Source organism: Anomaloglossus baeobatrachus, assembly GCF_048569485.1.
Source record: "Anomaloglossus baeobatrachus isolate aAnoBae1 chromosome 9 unlocalized genomic scaffold, aAnoBae1.hap1 SUPER_9_unloc_5, whole genome shotgun sequence".
NCBI lineage: Eukaryota > Metazoa > Chordata > Amphibia > Anura > Aromobatidae > Anomaloglossus > Anomaloglossus baeobatrachus.
The window spans coordinates 640,534-661,368 of NW_027441823.1; the positions used below are offsets into that span (position 1 = coordinate 640,534).

The following is a 20,835-nucleotide window of genomic DNA, read 5'->3' on the forward strand; positions in this document are numbered from 1 at the left end:
TCATCATCCCCAAACCCTAATCTTTTCCCTTTCCTTCCCAGCCCCCAAACCCTGCCCTCTGTACCTTTCTCACCACCCGCTTCCCTTCTCCTGTCATCCCCCTACCACCCGGGAAAAAAAGAGATTGCCCCCTCCTTCCACTAGCCCACCCTCCCACCCAAAGAACAACTTCTTCTGCGCAGCTTGTTTTCTAGGCAGCAGCGCTATTGTGATGTCATCGGGGGGCATTGTGACAAGCCGCCAGTGTTCCGTCTCTTCATGTTGTGCACAGTTCAAACGGAAAATACATCAACAGGCAGACTACAGAAAAGCTTACTATCAAAGGTTAGAGGGGGGCTTTCTCAGAGGGCTTTTTACAGTTTTTCTATTCCCAATTAGCCGTTTAAGTGTACTTATTGAAAGTAGTAATTCTTTCATAGGCCGCCCTTTCTTAGTATTTGACGTTCCTTATATTGCGGTATGAGGCTTCGCAGTAGGTTGCAAACATTCATCACCCATGACTGTCCCCAATTGAGCTCAGAAGCTCAATGTCTATCATGACCTCTCTTTTAGAATGTCCAAGAGCAAGCAAACTATTCCTCCAGGAGAGGGCGCCAACAGACTACTAAAGAGATCATCATTACTCAAAGAAAACCCCAAAAACCAATGCATGATAGGAATAAACAGGTAACTTTCTTTGGAGTGGAAGCGGAGAGATCGCACCAGATGCCAATTCTAGATCTTATCACACCTGTGGTCACTGCAGCAGCAGGTGAATCCACTTTGTCCAAAAGGGATCTATTCCATTCAATTGCAAATGATCTAGATAAGACAGAGAACTGCAGCACGGGGACATAGCCGAGTTGGTCAGGTTGAGTGGTGATGAGTTTGCTATTTGGATGAATAAAGAAAGTCAAAAGTGTGAAAGATAAAAAACAAAAGGAGGAAGTGTGAAAAGTGAATGGGCCAAATTGAGGTGCATATGAAGACGTATGCTTTCTTCCAATTCATTAAATCGGGCTAATATGAATCAGGTGAATTGAGTTCTGCTTTTGGAAACTGGGTTAAGAAGGGGTGCACCGTTCCTGGAGGTACTGCAATACCAGGTCAATGCGTGGAGTGGACAGAGCAAGCTCTTTTTCCATCTCCCTGTTCTAAAAATCCATTTAATATATGGTCCCCAGATAGGGGACGTATCAGATATTAAACTGATAAGAACAGATACTACACTTGATCTTAGCCAAAAGGCCGAGAAGCGATAACCAGAATTGGTTTGGGCCTCGAGTGGCACCCTGGCCTATGCCGGACACATCTTAGGGAGAGAGAGCGAGAGGGAGACAAACCCACGCCTACACAAGACATTTTGTCACCCAAGCCAACCCTTGAAAAGGCTGCTTTGCAGAGCAAAAACAAGAAGAATGGTGCGTTTTGCAGCCGCCGCCCACTGCAATGAATCTGAATAACTCCTCCTTTAGGGCGCAAGCAACTCCCCTCCCCCTTGCAGTCTTTCCAATTCACGATACAAAAAGACGGACAGGACAGGTTGCCTGACTTTCCGTCACTGCCACCCTTTGCCATCCTTACCCGTAGAAAGCCCTTTCATCATCCCCAAACCCTAATCTTTTCCCTTTCCTTCCCAGCCCCCAAACCCTGCCCTCTGTACCTTTCTCACCACCCGCTTCCCTTCTCCTGTCATCCCCCTACCACCCGGGAAAAAAAGAGATTGCCCCCTCCTTCCACTAGCCCACCCTCCCACCCAAAGAACAACTTCTTCTGCGCAGCTTGTTTTCTAGGCAGCAGCGCTATTGTGATGTCATCGGGGGGCATTGTGACAAGCCGCCAGTGTTCCGTCTCTTCATGTTGTGCACAGTTCAAACGGAAAATACATCAACAGGCAGACTACAGAAAAGCTTACTATCAAAGGTTAGAGGGGGGCTTTCTCAGAGGGCTTTTTACAGTTTTTCTATTCCCAATTAGCCGTTTAAGTGTACTTATTGAAAGTAGTAATTCTTTCATAGGCCGCCCTTTCTTAGTATTTGACGTTCCTTATATTGCGGTATGAGGCTTCGCAGTAGGTTGCAAACATTCATCACCCATGACTGTCCCCAATTGAGCTCAGAAGCTCAATGTCTATCATGACCTCTCTTTTAGAATGTCCAAGAGCAAGCAAACTATTCCTCCAGGAGAGGGCGCCAACAGACTACTAAAGAGATCATCATTACTCAAAGAAAACCCCAAAAACCAATGCATGATAGGAATAAACAGGTAACTTTCTTTGGAGTGGAAGCGGAGAGATCGCACCAGATGCCAATTCTAGATCTTATCACACCTGTGGTCACTGCAGCAGCAGGTGAATCCACTTTGTCCAAAAGGGATCTATTCCATTCAATTGCAAATGATCTAGATAAGACAGAGAACTGCAGCACGGGGACATAGCCGAGTTGGTCAGGTTGAGTGGTGATGAGTTTGCTATTTGGATGAATAAAGAAAGTCAAAAGTGTGAAAGATAAAAAACAAAAGGAGGAAGTGTGAAAAGTGAATGGGCCAAATTGAGGTGCATATGAAGACGTATGCTTTCTTCCAATTCATTAAATCGGGCTAATATGAATCAGGTGAATTGAGTTCTGCTTTTGGAAACTGGGTTAAGAAGGGGTGCACCGTTCCTGGAGGTACTGCAATACCAGGTCAATGCGTGGAGTGGACAGAGCAAGCTCTTTTTCCATCTCCCTGTTCTAAAAATCCATTTAATATATGGTCCCCAGATAGGGGACGTATCAGATATTAAACTGATAAGAACAGATACTACACTTGATCTTAGCCAAAAGGCCGAGAAGCGATAACCAGAATTGGTTTGGGCCTCGAGTGGCACCCTGGCCTATGCCGGACACATCTTAGGGAGAGAGAGCGAGAGGGAGACAAACCCACGCCTACACAAGACATTTTGTCACCCAAGCCAACCCTTGAAAAGGCTGCTTTGCAGAGCAAAAACAAGAAGAATGGTGCGTTTTGCAGCCGCCGCCCACTGCAATGAATCTGAATAACTCCTCCTTTAGGGCGCAAGCAACTCCCCTCCCCCTTGCAGTCTTTCCAATTCACGATACAAAAAGACGGACAGGACAGGTTGCCTGACCTTCCGTCACTGCCACCCTTTGCCATCCTTACCCGTAGAAAGCCCTTTCATCATCCCCAAACCCTAATCTTTTCCCTTTCCTTCCCAGCCCCCAAACCCTGCCCTCTGTACCTTTCTCACCACCCGCTTCCCTTCTCCTGTCATCCCCCTACCACCCGGGAAAAAAAGAGATTGCCCCCTCCTTCCACTAGCCCACCCTCCCACCCAAAGAACAACTTCTTCTGCGCAGCTTGTTTTCTAGGCAGCAGCGCTATTGTGATGTCATCGGGGGGCATTGTGACAAGCCGCCAGTGTTCCGTCTCTTCATGTTGTGCACAGTTCAAACGGAAAATACATCAACAGGCAGACTACAGAAAAGCTTACTATCAAAGGTTAGAGGGGGGCTTTCTCAGAGGGCTTTTTACAGTTTTTCTATTCCCAATTAGCCGTTTAAGTGTACTTATTGAAAGTAGTAATTCTTTCATAGGCCGCCCTTTCTTAGTATTTGACGTTCCTTATATTGCGGTATGAGGCTTCGCAGTAGGTTGCAAACATTCATCACCCATGACTGTCCCCAATTGAGCTCAGAAGCTCAATGTCTATCATGACCTCTCTTTTAGAATGTCCAAGAGCAAGCAAACTATTCCTCCAGGAGAGGGCGCCAACAGACTACTAAAGAGATCATCATTACTCAAAGAAAACCCCAAAAACCAATGCATGATAGGAATAAACAGGTAACTTTCTTTGGAGTGGAAGCGGAGAGATCGCACCAGATGCCAATTCTAGATCTTATCACACCTGTGGTCACTGCAGCAGCAGGTGAATCCACTTTGTCCAAAAGGGATCTATTCCATTCAATTGCAAATGATCTAGATAAGACAGAGAACTGCAGCACGGGGACATAGCCGAGTTGGTCAGGTTGAGTGGTGATGAGTTTGCTATTTGGATGAATAAAGAAAGTCAAAAGTGTGAAAGATAAAAAACAAAAGGAGGAAGTGTGAAAAGTGAATGGGCCAAATTGAGGTGCATATGAAGACGTATGCTTTCTTCCAATTCATTAAATCGGGCTAATATGAATCAGGTGAATTGAGTTCTGCTTTTGGAAACTGGGTTAAGAAGGGGTGCACCGTTCCTGGAGGTACTGCAATACCAGGTCAATGCGTGGAGTGGACAGAGCAAGCTCTTTTTCCATCTCCCTGTTCTAAAAATCCATTTAATATATGGTCCCCAGATAGGGGACGTATCAGATATTAAACTGATAAGAACAGATACTACACTTGATCTTAGCCAAAAGGCCGAGAAGCGATAACCAGAATTGGTTTGGGCCTCGAGTGGCACCCTGGCCTATGCCGGACACATCTTAGGGAGAGAGAGCGAGAGGGAGACAAACCCACGCCTACACAAGACATTTTGTCACCCAAGCCAACCCTTGAAAAGGCTGCTTTGCAGAGCAAAAACAAGAAGAATGGTGCGTTTTGCAGCCGCCGCCCACTGCAATGAATCTGAATAACTCCTCCTTTAGGGCGCAAGCAACTCCCCTCCCCCTTGCAGTCTTTCCAATTCACGATACAAAAAGACGGACAGGACAGGTTGCCTGACTTTCCGTCACTGCCACCCTTTGCCATCCTTACCCGTAGAAAGCCCTTTCATCATCCCCAAACCCTAATCTTTTCCCTTTCCTTCCCAGCCCCCAAACCCTGCCCTCTGTACCTTTCTCACCACCCGCTTCCCTTCTCCTGTCATCCCCCTACCACCCGGGAAAAAAAGAGATTGCCCCCTCCTTCCACTAGCCCACCCTCCCACCCAAAGAACAACTTCTTCTGCGCAGCTTGTTTTCTAGGCAGCAGCGCTATTGTGATGTCATCGGGGGGCATTGTGACAAGCCGCCAGTGTTCCGTCTCTTCATGTTGTGCACAGTTCAAACGGAAAATACATCAACAGGCAGACTACAGAAAAGCTTACTATCAAAGGTTAGAGGGGGGCTTTCTCAGAGGGCTTTTTACAGTTTTTCTATTCCCAATTAGCCGTTTAAGTGTACTTATTGAAAGTAGTAATTCTTTCATAGGCCGCCCTTTCTTAGTATTTGACGTTCCTTATATTGCGGTATGAGGCTTCGCAGTAGGTTGCAAACATTCATCACCCATGACTGTCCCCAATTGAGCTCAGAAGCTCAATGTCTATCATGACCTCTCTTTTAGAATGTCCAAGAGCAAGCAAACTATTCCTCCAGGAGAGGGCGCCAACAGACTACTAAAGAGATCATCATTACTCAAAGAAAACCCCAAAAACCAATGCATGATAGGAATAAACAGGTAACTTTCTTTGGAGTGGAAGCGGAGAGATCGCACCAGATGCCAATTCTAGATCTTATCACACCTGTGGTCACTGCAGCAGCAGGTGAATCCACTTTGTCCAAAAGGGATCTATTCCATTCAATTGCAAATGATCTAGATAAGACAGAGAACTGCAGCACGGGGACATAGCCGAGTTGGTCAGGTTGAGTGGTGATGAGTTTGCTATTTGGATGAATAAAGAAAGTCAAAAGTGTGAAAGATAAAAAACAAAAGGAGGAAGTGTGAAAAGTGAATGGGCCAAATTGAGGTGCATATGAAGACGTATGCTTTCTTCCAATTCATTAAATCGGGCTAATATGAATCAGGTGAATTGAGTTCTGCTTTTGGAAACTGGGTTAAGAAGGGGTGCACCGTTCCTGGAGGTACTGCAATACCAGGTCAATGCGTGGAGTGGACAGAGCAAGCTCTTTTTCCATCTCCCTGTTCTAAAAATCCATTTAATATATGGTCCCCAGATAGGGGACGTATCAGATATTAAACTGATAAGAACAGATACTACACTTGATCTTAGCCAAAAGGCCGAGAAGCGATAACCAGAATTGGTTTGGGCCTCGAGTGGCACCCTGGCCTATGCCGGACACATCTTAGGGAGAGAGAGCGAGAGGGAGACAAACCCACGCCTACACAAGACATTTTGTCACCCAAGCCAACCCTTGAAAAGGCTGCTTTGCAGAGCAAAAACAAGAAGAATGGTGCGTTTTGCAGCCGCCGCCCACTGCAATGAATCTGAATAACTCCTCCTTTAGGGCGCAAGCAACTCCCCTCCCCCTTGCAGTCTTTCCAATTCACGATACAAAAAGACGGACAGGACAGGTTGCCTGACTTTCCGTCACTGCCACCCTTTGCCATCCTTACCCGTAGAAAGCCCTTTCATCATCCCCAAACCCTAATCTTTTCCCTTTCCTTCCCAGCCCCCAAACCCTGCCCTCTGTACCTTTCTCACCACCCGCTTCCCTTCTCCTGTCATCCCCCTACCACCCGGGAAAAAAAGAGATTGCCCCCTCCTTCCACTAGCCCACCCTCCCACCCAAAGAACAACTTCTTCTGCGCAGCTTGTTTTCTAGGCAGCAGCGCTATTGTGATGTCATCGGGGGGCATTGTGACAAGCCGCCAGTGTTCCGTCTCTTCATGTTGTGCACAGTTCAAACGGAAAATACATCAACAGGCAGACTACAGAAAAGCTTACTATCAAAGGTTAGAGGGGGGCTTTCTCAGAGGGCTTTTTACAGTTTTTCTATTCCCAATTAGCCGTTTAAGTGTACTTATTGAAAGTAGTAATTCTTTCATAGGCCGCCCTTTCTTAGTATTTGACGTTCCTTATATTGCGGTATGAGGCTTCGCAGTAGGTTGCAAACATTCATCACCCATGACTGTCCCCAATTGAGCTCAGAAGCTCAATGTCTATCATGACCTCTCTTTTAGAATGTCCAAGAGCAAGCAAACTATTCCTCCAGGAGAGGGCGCCAACAGACTACTAAAGAGATCATCATTACTCAAAGAAAACCCCAAAAACCAATGCATGATAGGAATAAACAGGTAACTTTCTTTGGAGTGGAAGCGGAGAGATCGCACCAGATGCCAATTCTAGATCTTATCACACCTGTGGTCACTGCAGCAGCAGGTGAATCCACTTTGTCCAAAAGGGATCTATTCCATTCAATTGCAAATGATCTAGATAAGACAGAGAACTGCAGCACGGGGACATAGCCGAGTTGGTCAGGTTGAGTGGTGATGAGTTCGCTATTTGGATGAATAAAGAAAGTCAAAAGTGTGAAAGATAAAAAACAAAAGGAGGAAGTGTGAAAAGTGAATGGGCCAAATTGAGGTGCATATGAAGACGTATGCTTTCTTCCAATTCATTAAATCGGGCTAATATGAATCAGGTGAATTGAGTTCTGCTTTTGGAAACTGGGTTAAGAAGGGGTGCACCGTTCCTGGAGGTACTGCAATACCAGGTCAATGCGTGGAGTGGACAGAGCAAGCTCTTTTTCCATCTCCCTGTTCTAAAAATCCATTTAATATATGGTCCCCAGATAGGGGACGTATCAGATATTAAACTGATAAGAACAGATACTACACTTGATCTTAGCCAAAAGGCCGAGAAGCGATAACCAGAATTGGTTTGGGCCTCGAGTGGCACCCTGGCCTATGCCGGACACATCTTAGGGAGAGAGAGCGAGAGGGAGACAAACCCACGCCTACACAAGACATTTTGTCACCCAAGCCAACCCTTGAAAAGGCTGCTTTGCAGAGCAAAAACAAGAAGAATGGTGCGTTTTGCAGCCGCCGCCCACTGCAATGAATCTGAATAACTCCTCCTTTAGGGCGCAAGCAACTCCCCTCCCCCTTGCAGTCTTTCCAATTCACGATACAAAAAGACGGACAGGACAGGTTGCCTGACTTTCCGTCACTGCCACCCTTTGCCATCCTTACCCGTAGAAAGCCCTTTCATCATCCCCAAACCCTAATCTTTTCCCTTTCCTTCCCAGCCCCCAAACCCTGCCCTCTGTACCTTTCTCACCACCCGCTTCCCTTCTCCTGTCATCCCCCTACCACCCGGGAAAAAAAGAGATTGCCCCCTCCTTCCACTAGCCCACCCTCCCACCCAAAGAACAACTTCTTCTGCGCAGCTTGTTTTCTAGGCAGCAGCGCTATTGTGATGTCATCGGGGGGCATTGTGACAAGCCGCCAGTGTTCCGTCTCTTCATGTTGTGCACAGTTCAAACGGAAAATACATCAACAGGCAGACTACAGAAAAGCTTACTATCAAAGGTTAGAGGGGGGCTTTCTCAGAGGGCTTTTTACAGTTTTTCTATTCCCAATTAGCCGTTTAAGTGTACTTATTGAAAGTAGTAATTCTTTCATAGGCCGCCCTTTCTTAGTATTTGACGTTCCTTATATTGCGGTATGAGGCTTCGCAGTAGGTTGCAAACATTCATCACCCATGACTGTCCCCAATTGAGCTCAGAAGCTCAATGTCTATCATGACCTCTCTTTTAGAATGTCCAAGAGCAAGCAAACTATTCCTCCAGGAGAGGGCGCCAACAGACTACTAAAGAGATCATCATTACTCAAAGAAAACCCCAAAAACCAATGCATGATAGGAATAAACAGGTAACTTTCTTTGGAGTGGAAGCGGAGAGATCGCACCAGATGCCAATTCTAGATCTTATCACACCTGTGGTCACTGCAGCAGCAGGTGAATCCACTTTGTCCAAAAGGGATCTATTCCATTCAATTGCAAATGATCTAGATAAGACAGAGAACTGCAGCACGGGGACATAGCCGAGTTGGTCAGGTTGAGTGGTGATGAGTTTGCTATTTGGATGAATAAAGAAAGTCAAAAGTGTGAAAGATAAAAAACAAAAGGAGGAAGTGTGAAAAGTGAATGGGCCAAATTGAGGTGCATATGAAGACGTATGCTTTCTTCCAATTCATTAAATCGGGCTAATATGAATCAGGTGAATTGAGTTCTGCTTTTGGAAACTGGGTTAAGAAGGGGTGCACCGTTCCTGGAGGTACTGCAATACCAGGTCAATGCGTGGAGTGGACAGAGCAAGCTCTTTTTCCATCTCCCTGTTCTAAAAATCCATTTAATATATGGTCCCCAGATAGGGGACGTATCAGATATTAAACTGATAAGAACAGATACTACACTTGATCTTAGCCAAAAGGCCGAGAAGCGATAACCAGAATTGGTTTGGGCCTCGAGTGGCACCCTGGCCTATGCCGGACACATCTTAGGGAGAGAGAGCGAGAGGGAGACAAACCCACGCCTACACAAGACATTTTGTCACCCAAGCCAACCCTTGAAAAGGCTGCTTTGCAGAGCAAAAACAAGAAGAATGGTGCGTTTTGCAGCCGCCGCCCACTGCAATGAATCTGAATAACTCCTCCTTTAGGGCGCAAGCAACTCCCCTCCCCCTTGCAGTCTTTCCAATTCACGATACAAAAAGACGGACAGGACAGGTTGCCTGACTTTCCGTCACTGCCACCCTTTGCCATCCTTACCCGTAGAAAGCCCTTTCATCATCCCCAAACCCTAATCTTTTCCCTTTCCTTCCCAGCCCCCAAACCCTGCCCTCTGTACCTTTCTCACCACCCGCTTCCCTTCTCCTGTCATCCCCCTACCACCCGGGAAAAAAAGAGATTGCCCCCTCCTTCCACTAGCCCACCCTCCCACCCAAAGAACAACTTCTTCTGCGCAGCTTGTTTTCTAGGCAGCAGCGCTATTGTGATGTCATCGGGGGGCATTGTGACAAGCCGCCAGTGTTCCGTCTCTTCATGTTGTGCACAGTTCAAACGGAAAATACATCAACAGGCAGACTACAGAAAAGCTTACTATCAAAGGTTAGAGGGGGGCTTTCTCAGAGGGCTTTTTACAGTTTTTCTATTCCCAATTAGCCGTTTAGGTGTACTTATTGAAAGTAGTAATTCTTTCATAGGCCGCCCTTTCTTAGTATTTGACGTTCCTTATATTGCGGTATGAGGCTTCGCAGTAGGTTGCAAACATTCATCACCCATGACTGTCCCCAATTGAGCTCAGAAGCTCAATGTCTATCATGACCTCTCTTTTAGAATGTCCAAGAGCAAGCAAACTATTCCTCCAGGAGAGGGCGCCAACAGACTACTAAAGAGATCATCATTACTCAAAGAAAACCCCAAAAACCAATGCATGATTGGAATAAACAGGTAACTTTCTTTGGAGTGGAAGCGGAGAGATCGCACCAGATGCCAATTCTAGATCTTATCACACCTGTGGTCACTGCAGCAGCAGGTGAATCCACTTTGTCCAAAAGGGATCTATTCCATTCAATTGCAAATGATCTAGATAAGACAGAGAACTGCAGCACGGGGACATAGCCGAGTTGGTCAGGTTGAGTGGTGATGAGTTTGCTATTTGGATGAATAAAGAAAGTCAAAAGTGTGAAAGATAAAAAACAAAAGGAGGAAGTGTGAAAAGTGAATGGGCCAAATTGAGGTGCATATGAAGACGTATGCTTTCTTCCAATTCATTAAATCGGGCTAATATGAATCAGGTGAATTGAGTTCTGCTTTTGGAAACTGGGTTAAGAAGGGGTGCACCGTTCCTGAAGGTACTGCAATACCAGGTCAATGCGTGGAGTGGACAGAGCAAGCTCTTTTTCCATCTCCCTGTTCTAAAAATCCATTTAATATATGGTCCCCAGATAGGGGACGTATCAGATATTAAACTGATAAGAACAGATACTACACTTGATCTTAGCCAAAAGGCCGAGAAGCGATAACCAGAATTGGTTTGCGCCTCGAGTGGCACCCTGGCCTATGCCGGACACATCTTAGGGAGAGAGAGCGAGAGGGAGACAAACCCACGCCTACACAAGACATTTTGTCACCCAAGCCAACCCTTGAAAAGGCTGCTTTGCAGAGCAAAAACAAGAAGAATGGTGCGTTTTGCAGCCGCCGCCCACTGCAATGAATCTGAATAACTCCTCCTTTAGGGCGCAAGCAACTCCCCTCCCCCTTGCAGTCTTTCCAATTCACGATACAAAAAGACGGACAGGACAGGTTGCCTGACTTTCCGTCACTGCCACCCTTTGCCATCCTTACCCGTAGAAAGCCCTTTCATCATCCCCAAACCCTAATCTTTTCCCTTTCCTTCCCAGCCCCCAAACCCTGCCCTCTGTACCTTTCTCACCACCCGCTTCCCTTCTCCTGTCATCCCCCTACCACCCGGGAAAAAAAGAGATTGCCCCCTCCTTCCACTAGCCCACCCTCCCACCCAAAGAACAACTTCTTCTGCGCAGCTTGTTTTCTAGGCAGCAGCGCTATTGTGATGTCATCGGGGGGCATTGTGACAAGCCGCCAGTGTTCCGTCTCTTCATGTTGTGCACAGTTCAAACGGAAAATACATCAACAGGCAGACTACAGAAAAGCTTACTATCAAAGGTTAGAGGGGGGCTTTCTCAGAGGGCTTTTTACAGTTTTTCTATTCCCAATTAGCCGTTTAAGTGTACTTATTGAAAGTAGTAATTCTTTCATAGGCCGCCCTTTCTTAGTATTTGACGTTCCTTATATTGCGGTATGAGGCTTCGCAGTAGGTTGCAAACATTCATCACCCATGACTGTCCCCAATTGAGCTCAGAAGCTCAATGTCTATCATGACCTCTCTTTTAGAATGTCCAAGAGCAAGCAAACTATTCCTCCAGGAGAGGGCGCCAACAGACTACTAAAGAGATCATCATTACTCAAAGAAAACCCCAAAAACCAATGCATGATAGGAATAAACAGGTAACTTTCTTTGGAGTGGAAGCGGAGAGATCGCACCAGATGCCAATTCTAGATCTTATCACACCTGTGGTCACTGCAGCAGCAGGTGAATCCACTTTGTCCAAAAGGGATCTATTCCATTCAATTGCAAATGATCTAGATAAGACAGAGAACTGCAGCACGGGGACATAGGCGAGTTGGTCAGGTTGAGTGGTGATGAGTTTGCTATTTGGATGAATAAAGAAAGTCAAAAGTGTGAAAGATAAAAAACAAAAGGAGGAAGTGTGAAAAGTGAATGGGCCAAATTGAGGTGCATATGAAGACGTATGCTTTCTTCCAATTCATTAAATCGGGCTAATATGAATCAGGTGAATTGAGTTCTGCTTTTGGAAACTGGGTTAAGAAGGGGTGCACCGTTCCTGGAGGTACTGCAATACCAGGTCAATGCGTGGAGTGGACAGAGCAAGCTCTTTTTCCATCTCCCTGTTCTAAAAATCCATTTAATATATGGTCCCCAGATAGGGGACGTATCAGATATTAAACTGATAAGAACAGATACTACACTTGATCTTAGCCAAAAGGCCGAGAAGCGATAACCAGAATTGGTTTGGGCCTCGAGTGGCACCCTGGCCTATGCCGGACACATCTTAGGGAGAGAGAGCGAGAGGGAGACAAACCCACGCCTACACAAGACATTTTGTCACCCAAGCCAACCCTTGAAAAGGCTGCTTTGCAGAGCAAAAACAAGAAGAATGGTGCGTTTTGCAGCCGCCGCCCACTGCAATGAATCTGAATAACTCCTCCTTTAGGGCGCAAGCAACTCCCCTCCCCCTTGCAGTCTTTCCAATTCACGATACAAAAAGACGGACAGGACAGGTTGCCTGACTTTCCGTCACTGCCACCCTTTGCCATCCTTACCCGTAGAAAGCCCTTTCATCATCCCCAAACCCTAATCTTTTCCCTTTCCTTCCCAGCCCCCAAACCCTGCCCTCTGTACCTTTCTCACCACCCGCTTCCCTTCTCCTGTCATCCCCCTACCACCCGGGAAAAAAAGAGATTGCCCCCTCCTTCCACTAGCCCACCCTCCCACCCAAAGAACAACTTCTTCTGCGCAGCTTGTTTTCTAGTCAGCAGCGCTATTGTGATGTCATCGGGGGGCATTGTGACAAGCCGCCAGTGTTCCGTCTCTTCATGTTGTGTACAGTTCAAACGGAAAATACATCAACAGGCAGACTACAGAAAAGCTTACTATCAAAGGTTAGAGGGGGGCTTTCTCAGAGGGCTTTTTACAGTTTTTCTATTCCCAATTAGCCGTTTAAGTGTACTTATTGAAAGTAGTAATTCTTTCATAGGCCGCCCTTTCTTAGTATTTGACGTTCCTTATATTGCGGTATGAGGCTTCGCAGTAGGTTGCAAACATTCATCACCCATGACTGTCCCCAATTGAGCTCAGAAGCTCAATGTCTATCATGACCTCTCTTTTAGAATGTCCAAGAGCAAGCAAACTATTCCTCCAGGAGAGGGCGCCAACAGACTACTAAAGAGATCATCATTACTCAAAGAAAACCCCAAAAACCAATGCATGATAGGAATAAACAGGTAACTTTCTTTGGAGTGGAAGCGGAGAGATCGCACCAGATGCCAATTCTAGATCTTATCACACCTGTGGTCACTGCAGCAGCAGGTGAATCCACTTTGTCCAAAAGGGATCTATTCCATTCAATTGCAAATGATCTAGATAAGACAGAGAACTGCAGCACGGGGACATAGCCGAGTTGGTCAGGTTGAGTGGTGATGAGTTTGCTATTTGGATGAATAAAGAAAGTCAAAAGTGTGAAAGATAAAAAACAAAAGGAGGAAGTGTGAAAAGTGAATGGGCCAAATTGAGGTGCATATGAAGACGTATGCTTTCTTCCAATTCATTAAATCGGGCTAATATGAATCAGGTGAATTGAGTTCTGCTTTTGGAAACTGGGTTAAGAAGGGGTGCACCGTTCCTGGAGGTACTGCAATACCAGGTCAATGCGTGGAGTGGACAGAGCAAGCTCTTTTTCCATCTCCCTGTTCTAAAAATCCATTTAATATATGGTCCCCAGATAGGGGACGTATCAGATATTAAACTGATAAGAACAGATTTTTTTTTAACTTGGAAGTACCTAAAACAAGGTACACCCGTTTATTATTGGATATAAAAGTACATTACATTAAAAACATTCCATTTTACAACATTTTCTGTGATTACATCTGTATCTCAATTACAAAATATCAAAACATCATTTACATTTGTTTTACATATAGTAAGCAGTCTACATATTACAAGTCCTTTACAGTGCAGGGCTTCACTCCTATAAAGAACACTATCCACAATTCCTTTACACTCAACCTATAAATTATATACAAAAATTGGTCCTTTAAATTGCGGAGTTCCACTCCTTTACAAACCACTGTTTTGATAAAATGACATTTTTCTTCTTGTCCAGAATATAATACAGATACATATCACTAAAAGCCAAATCTATAACATCCTGCACAGATAAAACATCATGCTTAAAAAGAAGGATGTTCCTGGCCTTCCACAGAGCTTCCTTGACTGTGCTGATTGTCTTCCATGCGATGATCTTCTTATTGACGGTGGGACATTCCACATACCCGAATAAAACAGCCTCAAAAGTCAAATCTCTGATGTCCGTCATTTTTTGCAATAAAGGAAAAATTCGTGTCCATATTTGTCGTGCAAAAGAACAAGTCCATAAAATATGTAGTACCGTCTCATCTCCGAAGCATCTTTCCCTTGGACATCTGGCAGTAGTCACAAGTCCTCTTCTGTGTTGGAATGCTCTGCATGGAAGACAATCATGCACACAGCTCCAGGCCAGGTCCTTCTGGGAATTAAAAAGGTACGATGCATTAATATTTTGAAATATTTCAACACACTTAATTTCATTAAAATTCCCAATCTGTGTTATTGGCTGTTTATCCTTAAAACACTTTAAAATCTTCTTGCTGTCTTTTATATCCTCTACAATTTTCCCTTTCAAATCATAAGAATTAACAATAGTTTCCAAAATAACATAACTATCTGGCATATTAAAAGCGTACGGGGAACTTAAAACCGTTTGAAACCAACCAAGACGTCTCATAAAATAACCCGTATTAAAACGAATAAAATATGACCAGTAGTTAGATTTTGAAAGGGCATTAAAACACAAAACAAAAAACCTTATATAAACAAAAACTCTAAAATCTGGAAAATCTTTGCCACCTTTTTCTTTAGGTTTAATTACCACTTCTCTTTTTAATTTCTCCATCTTAGAATTCCAAAAAAAAGTAAAACACGCTTTGATGATCTGGTTAAAAATTCGTGTGGGAGGGGGAAAGACAAGGCTCAAATACAACAACAAAGGAAGAATGACCATTTTTATAATTAAAACCTTCCCTTCCATCGTCAGCTTTCGTAGCCTCCACATACACAGCTTTTGATTCACCTTTTGTGCAATGACCTCCCAACTTTCTTTCCCTTTATTTGTCTCATTAAAAATCACCCCTAAAATCTTCACAGAATCACATTCAGGTACTGGAATATCATTTAGTGTCATATTCCCCACATTTAGAATACCGCTTTTGTTTAAATTAACCTTAAAACCGGACCCACAACAAAAATATTCTACTTGTTTCAACGCTTTCCTAATAGACAGAGCATCTTTACAAATTACCACCACATCATCCATGTAGCCCGTTACCTTAGCTTCCAAACCACCTCCCCCCGGCAACGGGATACCACGGATCTGTTTATCTCTCCTTAAAGCACAAAGTAATGGTTCAAGAGCACACACAAATAATAAAGGGGACAATGGGCAACCTTGTTTAACCCCAGAGTTTAAAACCACCTCCTTCGTTTTAAAACCATTAACTAAAATTTTACTTGTACAATTGTGATAAAATGCTTTAAGAGACAATAAAAATCCTTCAGGTATTCCCATGCGTGATAAAACCTTAAATAGGAACTGATGTGACACTCTGTCAAAGGCTTTCTCGAAGTCTAAGGACAGGACCGCCAACTGACTCCCCCTTGACTTTGTGTCATCAATCACATCTTTGATTAAATTTAAGTTTTCCCACACACTCCTTCCCGGTATACCACACACTTGATTTATATGAATTATATTCTCTATCACTTTTTTCAATCTAGTTGCACATATTTTTGCCAGTATTTTGTAATCACAATTTAAAAGAGTGATAGGTCTCCAATTTTTTAGACTAGATTTGTCTCCTATTTTATGTATGAGGGAAACCTCACCCCTCCTCCATGAGGTGGGGAGAATTTTTGTTCTAAAAACCTCACTAAAAACAGAAAACAAATCCTCTTGTAAAATGTCATAAAAGGTGGAATAAAACTCTATAGGTATGCCATCGGGTCCCGGTACTTTACCAGCCTTAAAACTCCCCACCGCGTCTGATACCTCTTCCTCACTCAGGTCCTGTATTAAAGATTCTTGTGAAACAGGGTCAAGACTGATGGAAATATCATCTAAAATACTTTCTGTAAAACAATTATCGATACTTTTTGTGTTAAAAAGCTCAGAATAATACTCATAGACTTTGGCTAAAATCCCCTCTATATTTTGTTCACCTTCCATAGAGTTGATAAAAACCCGCTTTTCCACCATACATTTAAAAAAATACCTCGAACAAGTTTCATTATTTTCAATATGTTTAACCTTAGCATGAAAAATAAGCTCTTTCCCTTTTTGTTCTAGTGTGTGGTGGATTTCATTTTTTAGGTCACTAATATCTTTCTCCACATCCATATCATTATTTCTTAATTTATATAAGGTTTGTAACCTGGTAGTAAGTTGGGTATAAAATTCTCTCTTTCCCTTTACCTTCTGTGCTCCTGCCTTAATAAAAAAATCTTTTATATTTTTTTTCATTTTTTCCCACCACCTGCTGATGGGAATACGAGGGTCTCTTATTCTCTTAAAATATAAATAGAAATTAGTAAAATCAGTTAAAATTTGAGGGTCTTCTAAAAGGGAGATATTTAACTTCCAAGAACCTTTCCCTTTTTTAAAAAGATCATCATGTTTTACATGAAAGGATAATAATTTATGGTCAGAAAATGCATTAGTTAGAAGCTCACATTTAAAAGGCAGCACGGACTTTGAGCAGAAAATAAAATCAATCCTGGAGCTACAGTTAACATTACTCCATGTTACCCAGTCCTGCAATGGTAAATCTCTATTACATTCCTTAAAAACATCGTTTAATCTAAAATCCAGCACAATGTTTCTAAGCATAAAAGAAGTTTTATCATAATTTCTGCTTGTTGCGCTGGAAAGTCTTTTCTCACCACCGAGAATGCAATTAAAATCACCTGCTAAGACCATCGGGGTAGAGTCATTAAGAAATAAGGGTAACATATCTAACATTTCAGCTCTTTCTTGCTTGTCTGCGGATCCATAAAAATTTAAAAATTGCCATTTGTAACCATCAATAACAGCTTGAACTAATAAAATTCTGCCAGGTAAAATCTCTTGAACAGAATCAATAAAAGCATTCCCCCTAAAAAGAATGGCGACCCCTGCTGACTTGGACCCATTTGACCCCGACCACACTGAGGGTCCATACGTCCAATCTTTCTGATACTCATGGTAATTTAAACTGTGTGATATAGAACACTCTTGTAAAAAGAATACAGTTGCAGTCAGAGTAGTAAGAAAATCAAACATCGCCACTCTTTTTGCCTGTGTTTTAAGCCCTCTCACATTTAGAGACACACCCTTAACCCCTGCCATAAGAGAAAAGAAGAAGGAAATTAAATATTTCTAAACTCTTACCTCAGCTGGTTCAGACTTCTCCTTCAGAGTAGGATTGATCGTCGGAGATGACTGTTTGCAAGGAGTCCGTATCTGAGGACTCCCCATTGGTTAACGTCTCAGGCTGCACACCTCCCGGGACAGACTGAGTTCTCATACTAGTAATTTGCATCTGGTCAGCTGACCCGTCTCCCTGCTCCAGACACTCCATCCCCTCTCCTTTAAGGGAATGGTCAGGGAGAGTCTCATCGAGCACACGCGCCTCGGGTGTAATCAGCACATTGACCGGGGTCTCCGGGATCACGGAGGCAGCCACCCCAGTCCCCATCTCCATTTCTGAAGAGGGTAGGGTAACTCCCTCCTGCTGACACGCCATTGGGTTCCCACCATCATCCGGAGGGTCCGGAGGGGGTACTACCTCAGGTTCCCTCTGAGACCCCTGCAACTTACGTCTCTTCGGCCCAGAAGTCTGGCATCTGGGAGTCATCCCGGGAGTACACGAAGACGAGGATTGGCCTTTGGCAGATACTTCTGGCCTCTCTACGGAGGCCGCCTCCGGCCTTCTGCCCTGCCGTTCCCTCCTTTCCTTCGCCATTTCATCCGACACGGGGACGCCTTCTGCAGCCTGAGTTTGTTTGCTTGGCTCATCTCCGGCTCTCTCTCCATCCTCCTTTCCCACAGGCCTGCCTGAACCAGCCGAGGGTTGGCCAGGGGCCGAGGGCTTCTCCACTCGTGATTTTCCCCAGACATTCCTGTAGGGACATTTAAAAAAAGAGTGAGTGTTTGACATACAATTAGTACATATGCTTCCTTTTGGACATTTATCAGTCTTATGATCTTTACCTCCACAAGAAACACAAGTCACATCACAATCAGAATGTCCATATTTTTTACATTTGCGACAAAAGGGAGGCATACCATTAAAAAAAAGGTCGCCATTCGTATTACCTATTTTAAAACGGGCTGGAGGCAAACGTATACCTCCTGCTACCGTAGGGTCCTTAATACAAGTGACAACATACCTCCATTTACTACTCCATATGCCACATTCATTCATTACCTTCCCTTGACATACCACCTTAGAAAAAAAGTTATTAAGGAATGAAGTAATTTCAGTCTCAGTCACATAAGGGGAGTAAATTTTAACAATAAGAGTCTTTACATCGTCAATTTTGTGTTCTACAATAGTTATACCTTTAAGGGATGGTTTCTTTTGGAAAATCACATCCGGATCCTTAGTTTTAGTACAGAAATCTCGGTGGATACCCTCTCCTGTAAAGGTAATATCGAACACACCTCGTCGAGGGTAGTCCTGGATGGCCAAGATTTCCTGTTTACGCACTGAGAAGGTGCGTTCAAGCACCTCTCCCACGACATATCTTAGGCCACGACCATCACTCCCTCCTTTATCGAAGTATACCCGTACCGTATGCTTTAGGCGAGCATAGGTGGGAATATCGCCAGGATCCGCATCCATGGCAACGGGGGATTTTCCGCAACAAAATACTCACTGGAAAATCCAAAGATAATCCAGATGAGCGATCGCAACTCGTTGTCTGGGGACTAAGCCCACCTCCCAAAAGCAGCAGAGGATTGGATCCCACTACAAGAGTGGGACCCGCACCTAAGGCCAAAAGGCGGGGTACCCCAGACACCCAATGTGCTACAACCAGATGCTAGCAAGATTACCAACACCCGATCGCAGCCAAAAGGCCGAGAAGCGATAACCAGAATTGGTTTGGGCCTCGAGTGGCACCCTGGCCTATGCCGGACACATCTTAGGGAGAGAGAGCGAGAGGGAGACAAACCCACGCCTACACAAGACATTTTGTCACCCAAGCCAACCCTTGAAAAGGCTGCTTTGCAGAGCAAAAACAAGAAGAATGGTGCGTTTTGCAGCCGCCGCCCACTGCAATGAATCTGAATAACTCCTCCTTTAGGGCGCAAGCAACTCCCCTCCCCCTTGCAGTCTTTCCAATTCACGATACAAAAAGACGGACAGGACAGGTTGCCTGACTTTCCGTCACTGCCACCCTTTGCCATCCTTACCCGTAGAAAGCCCTTTCATCATCCCCAAACCCTAATCTTTTCCCTTTCCTTCCCAGCCCCCAAACCCTGCCCTCTGTACCTTTCTCACCACCCGCTTCCCTTCTCCTGTCATCCCCCTACCACCCGGGAAAAAAAGAGATTGCCCCCTCCTTCCACTAGCCCACCCTCCCACCCAAAGAACAACTTCTTCTGCGCAGCTTGTTTTCTAGGCAGCAGCGCTATTGTGATGTCATCGGGGGGCATTGTGACAAACCGCCAGTGTTCCGTCTCTTCATGTTGTGCACAGTTCAAACGGAAAATACATCAACAGGCAGACTACAGAAAAGCTTACTATCAAAGGTTAGAGGGGGGCTTTCTCAGAGGGCTTTTTACAGTTTTTCTATTCCCAATTAGCCGTTTAAGTGTACTTATTGAAAGTAGTAATTCTTTCATAGGCCGCCCTTTCTTAGTATTTGACGTTCCTTATATTGCGGTATGAGGCTTCGCAGTAGGTTGCAAACATTCATCACCCATGACTGTCCCCAATTGAGCTCAGAAGCTCAATGTCTATCATGACCTCTCTTTTAGAATGTCCAAGAGCAAGCAAACTATTCCTCCAGGAGAGGGCGCCAACAGACTACTAAAGAGATCATCATTACTCAAAGAAAACCCCAAAAACCAATGCATGATAGGAATAAACAGGTAACTTTCTTTGGAGTGGAAGCGGAGAGATCGCACCAGATGCCAATTCTAGATCTTATCACACCTGTGGTCACTGCAGCAGCAGGTGAATCCACTTTGTCCAAAAGGGATCTATTCCATTCAATTGCAAATGATCTAGATAAGACAGAGAACTGCAGCACGGGGACATAGCCGAGTTGGTCAGGTTGAGTGGTGATGAGTTTGCTATTTGGATGAATAAAGAAAGTCAAAAGTGTGAAAGATAAAAAACAAAAGGAGGAAGTGTGAAAAGTGAATGGGCCAAATTGAGGTGCATATGAAGACGTATGCTTTCTTCCAATTCATTAAATCGGGCTAATATGAATCAGGTGAATTGAGTTCTGCTTTTGGAAACTGGGTTAAGAAGGGGTGCACCGTTCCTGGAGGTACTGCAATACCAGGTCAATGCGTGGAGTGGACAGAGCAAGCTCTTTTTCCATCTCCCTGTTCTAAAAATCCATTTAATATATGGTCCCCAGATAGGGGACGTATCAGATATTAAACTGATAAGAACAGATACTACACTTGATCTTAGCCAAAAGGCCGAGAAGCGATAACCAGAATTGGTTTGGGCCTCGAG

General features: G+C 44.5%; 10 non-coding genes across 10 annotated transcripts; all 10 read right to left on the bottom strand.

Annotated features, from left to right (window-relative positions):
* Positions 1 to 1,048: 1,048 nt before the first annotated feature.
* Positions 1,049 to 1,239, bottom strand: LOC142260210 (U2 spliceosomal RNA). Its single transcript, XR_012728528.1, has one exon. It is a non-coding gene; the product is annotated as a U2 spliceosomal RNA (small nuclear RNA).
* A 1,387-nt stretch (positions 1,240 to 2,626) lies between these two features.
* LOC142260212 (U2 spliceosomal RNA) lies at positions 2,627 to 2,817 on the bottom strand. Its single transcript, XR_012728530.1, has one exon. It is a non-coding gene; the product is annotated as a U2 spliceosomal RNA (small nuclear RNA).
* A 1,387-nt stretch (positions 2,818 to 4,204) lies between these two features.
* LOC142260213 (U2 spliceosomal RNA) lies at positions 4,205 to 4,395 on the bottom strand. Its single transcript, XR_012728531.1, has one exon. It is a non-coding gene; the product is annotated as a U2 spliceosomal RNA (small nuclear RNA).
* A 1,387-nt stretch (positions 4,396 to 5,782) lies between these two features.
* On the bottom strand, positions 5,783 to 5,973 carry LOC142260214 (U2 spliceosomal RNA). The gene has a single exon (XR_012728532.1). It is a non-coding gene; the product is annotated as a U2 spliceosomal RNA (small nuclear RNA).
* A 1,387-nt stretch (positions 5,974 to 7,360) lies between these two features.
* LOC142260215 (U2 spliceosomal RNA) lies at positions 7,361 to 7,551 on the bottom strand. The gene has a single exon (XR_012728533.1). It is a non-coding gene; the product is annotated as a U2 spliceosomal RNA (small nuclear RNA).
* Positions 7,552 to 8,938: 1,387 nt separating this feature from the next.
* On the bottom strand, positions 8,939 to 9,129 carry LOC142260216 (U2 spliceosomal RNA). The gene has a single exon (XR_012728534.1). It is a non-coding gene; the product is annotated as a U2 spliceosomal RNA (small nuclear RNA).
* Positions 9,130 to 10,516: 1,387 nt separating this feature from the next.
* On the bottom strand, positions 10,517 to 10,707 carry LOC142260255 (U2 spliceosomal RNA). The gene has a single exon (XR_012728569.1). It is a non-coding gene; the product is annotated as a U2 spliceosomal RNA (small nuclear RNA).
* Positions 10,708 to 12,094: 1,387 nt separating this feature from the next.
* LOC142260218 (U2 spliceosomal RNA) lies at positions 12,095 to 12,285 on the bottom strand. The gene has a single exon (XR_012728535.1). It is a non-coding gene; the product is annotated as a U2 spliceosomal RNA (small nuclear RNA).
* Positions 12,286 to 13,672: 1,387 nt separating this feature from the next.
* Positions 13,673 to 13,857, bottom strand: LOC142260307 (U2 spliceosomal RNA). Its single transcript, XR_012728613.1, has one exon. It is a non-coding gene; the product is annotated as a U2 spliceosomal RNA (small nuclear RNA).
* Positions 13,858 to 20,619: 6,762 nt separating this feature from the next.
* LOC142260219 (U2 spliceosomal RNA) lies at positions 20,620 to 20,810 on the bottom strand. The gene has a single exon (XR_012728536.1). It is a non-coding gene; the product is annotated as a U2 spliceosomal RNA (small nuclear RNA).
* Between the last annotated feature and the right edge of the window lie 25 nt (positions 20,811 to 20,835).